Below are 3,752 nucleotides of genomic sequence, written 5' to 3'. Positions count from 1 at the left end.
ATTTTTAGGTAGTTTTTAGTAAGTTCAAGCTACTTTCAGGGATGTTTTCATTAGTTTTTATGTTAAATTCACATTTCTGGACTTTACTATGAGTTTGTGTGTTTTTCTATGATTTCAGGTAATTTCTGGCTGAAATTGAGGGACTTGAGCAAAACTCTGATAGGAGGCTGACAAAGGACTGCTGATGCTGTTGGAATCTGACCTTCCTGCACTCAAAATGGATTTTCTGGAGCTACAGAACTCCAAATGGCGCGCTCTCAACGGCGTTAGAAAGTAGACATCCATAGCTTTCCCGCAATATATAATAGTCCATACTTTATTCGGGAATTGATGATGTAAAGTGGCGCTCAACGCCAAGTACATGCTGCTGTCTGGAGTTAAACGCCAAAAACACGTCACAACCCGGAGTTGAACGCCCAAAACACGTTATAACTTGGCGTTCAACTCTAATAAAAGCCTCAACTCGTGGATAGACCAAGCTCAGCCCAAACATACACCAAGTGGGCCCCGGAAGTGGATTTATGCATCAATTACTTACTCATGTAAACCCTAGGAGCTAGTCTAGTATATATAGGACATTTATCTATTGTATTAGACATCTTTTGACCACTTTAAGTCCTGGATCATTCGGTCACTTGATCATGGAGAGGGCTGGCCATTCGGCCATGCCTGAACCTTTTTCTTATGTATTTTCAACGGTGGAGTTTCTGCACACCATAGATTAAGGGTGTGGAGCTCTGCTGTACCTCAAGTTTCAATACAATTACTATTACTTTCTATTCAATTTTCTTCTATCCTTGACGAGCTTCAAACTCCTGAAGGCTGGGCATTAGTAACAGACGCAAAAGAATCTAGGGATTCTATTCCAACCTGATTGAGAACCGACAGATGATTAGCCGTGTTGTGACAGAGCGTAGGAACGTTTTCACTGAGAGGATGGGATGTAGCCATTGACAACGGTGATGCCCTACATACAGCTTGCCATGGAAAGGAGTAGGAAGGATTGGATGAATGTAATAAGAAAATAGAGATACGAGAGGAGCACAGCATCTTCACACACTTATCTGAAATTCCCACTATTGCTTTACATAAGTATTTCTATCCCTTTTTATTTTCTATTTATTATAAATTTTCGAACTCATCATAAACCAATTTAATCTGCCTAACTGAGATTTACAAGGTAACCATAGCTTGCTTCATACCAACAATCTCTGTGGGATCGACCCTTACTCACGTAAGGTATTACTTGGATGACCCAGTACACTTGCTGGTTAAGTTGAACGGAGTTGTGTCCACACATAGCCAAGAGCCATAATAATGATTCCATACAACAACAAAGAATACTACTTTGATGTGATCACAATTTCGTCCACCAAGTTTTTGGCGCCGTTGCCGGGGATTGTTCGAGTATGGACAACTGACGGTTCATCTTGTTGCTCAGATTAGGTAATTTTCTTTTCAAAAACTTTTTCAAAATTTTTTTTTCTTTTTCGTTTTTCCAAACTTTATTTTCGAAAAATATAATAAAAATCCAAAAAAATTAATAAAATCATAAAAATCAAAAATATTTTGTATTTCTTGTTTGAGTCTTGTGTTAATTTAAGTTTGGTGTCAATTGCATGCTTTTAAAATTTTTCTTGCATTTTTTCGAAAATCTCATGCATTCATAATGTTCTTCATGATCTTCAAGTTGTTCTTGACCAAGTTTTCTTGTTTGATCTTGATGATTTCTTGTTTTGTGTTGTTTGTTGTTTTTCATGTGCACTTTTGCATTCATATTTTCCTTGCATTAAAGATTTCTAAGTTTGGTGTCTTGCATGTTTTCTTTGCATCAAAAATTTTTCAAAATTATGTTATTGATGTTCATCATGATCTTCAAAGTGTTCTTGGTGTTCATCTTAACATTCATAGTGTTCTTGCATGCATTATGTGTTTGATCCAAAATTTTCATATTTTGGGTCATTTTTATGTTTTTCTCTCTCATCTTTAAAATTTCAAAAAATCAAAAAAAATATCTTTTCCTTATTTTCCTCCAAATTTTCGAAATTTTGGGTTGACTTGGTCAAAAATTTTTAAAATTAGTTGTTTCTTACAAGTCAAGTCAAAATTTCAATTTTAAAAATCTTATCTTTTCAAAATCTTTTTCAAAAATTATATCTTTTTCATTTTTTTCTATTTTTCGAAAATTTCAAAAATCATTTTCAAAATATTTTCAAAATCTTTTTCTTATCTTTATATCATATTTTCGAAAATTAGCTAACAATTAATGTGATTGGTTCAAAAATTTGAAGTTTGTTACTTTCTTGTTAAGAAAGGTTCAATCTTTAAGTTCTAGAATCTTATCTTGTAGTTTCTTGTTAGTTAAGTCATTTTAAAAATTAAATCTTCTTCAAACATATCTTTTTATCTTTTATCTTATCTTTTTCAAAAAATTTATCTTTTTCAAAATTTGATTTCAAAATATCTTATCTAACTTCTTATCTTCTTATCTTTATCAAATTTGATTTTAATTTCTTTTTCAACTAAGTCTTTGACTTTTTGTTTATTTCTTATCTTTTTCAAAACCACCTAACTACTCTTTCCTCTCTAATTTTCGAAAATATCTCATCTCTTTTTCAAAATTTCTTTTTAATTAATTATTTTAAATTTTAATTTTAATCTTATCTTATCTTTAATTTTCAAAAATTACTAACCCCTTTTTTAAAATTGTTTTCGAAATTCTCCCTCTCTTTTCTTATTCTATTTATTTATTTAATTACTAACACTTCTCTTCACCTCTCTTCATCCAAATATCCGAACCCCCTCTTCTACTTTCTTCTCCCTTTTCTTTTTATACTAACATAAAGGAATCTCTATACTGTGACATAGAGGATCCCTCTTTCTTTTCTTGTTTTCTTCTCTTTCACATGAGCAGGAACAAGGATAAAGGCACTCTTGTTGAAATTGATCCAGAACCTGAAAGGACTCTGAAGAGAAAATTAAGAGAAGCTAAATTACAACAATCCAGAAACAACCTTTCAGAAATTTTCGAACAAGAGAAGGAGATGGCAGCTAAAAATAATAATAATGCAAGGAGAATGCTTGGTGACTTCACAAAGCCAACATCCAAATTTGATGGAAGAAGCATCTCCATTCCTGCCATTGGAGCCAACAACTTTGAGCTGAAACCTCAGCTAATTGCCTTAATGCAACAAAACTGCAAGTTTTATGGACTTCCATCTGAAGATCCTTATCAGTTTTTAACTGAGTTCTTGCAGATCTGTGAGACTGTAAAGACAAATAGAGTTGATCCTGAAGTCTACAGGCTCATGCTTTTTCCTTTTGCTGTAAGAGACAGAGCTAGAATATGGTTGGATTCACAACCTAAGGATAGCCTGGACTCCTGGGATAAGCTGGTCGCGGCCTTCTTGGCTAAGTTTTTTCCTCCTCAAAAGCTGAGCAAGCTTAGAGTGGATGTTCAAACTTTCAAACAAAAAGATGGTGAATCCCTCTATGAAGCTTGGGAAAGATACAAGCAGCTGACCAAAAGATGTCCATCTGACATGTTTTCAAAATGGACCATATTAGATATATTCTATTATAGTCTATCTGAATTTTTGAAAATGTCATTGGACCATTCTGCAGGTGAATCTATTCACCTAAAGAAAACGCCTGAAGAGGCTCAAGAACTCATTGACATGGTTGCAAATAACCAATTCATGTACACTTCTGAGAGGAATTCCGTGAATAATGGGACGCCTCAGAAGAAGGGA

The 3,752-nt window shown here is 33.8% G+C and overlaps 1 non-coding gene across 1 annotated transcript; it reads right to left on the bottom strand.

Annotated features, from left to right (window-relative positions):
* Nucleotides 1-3,440: 3,440 nt before the first annotated feature.
* Nucleotides 3,441-3,544, bottom strand: LOC127747909 (small nucleolar RNA R71). The gene has a single exon (XR_008009856.1). It is a non-coding gene; the product is annotated as a small nucleolar RNA R71 (small nucleolar RNA).
* Nucleotides 3,545-3,752: the final 208 nt, after the last annotated feature.

The sequence above is a fragment of the Arachis duranensis genome, chromosome 5 (genome assembly GCF_000817695.3).
Source record: "Arachis duranensis cultivar V14167 chromosome 5, aradu.V14167.gnm2.J7QH, whole genome shotgun sequence".
In the NCBI taxonomy this organism is placed as follows: Eukaryota; Viridiplantae; Streptophyta; class Magnoliopsida; order Fabales; family Fabaceae; genus Arachis; species Arachis duranensis.
This window is presented reverse-complemented; position numbering and strand designations above follow the sequence as displayed.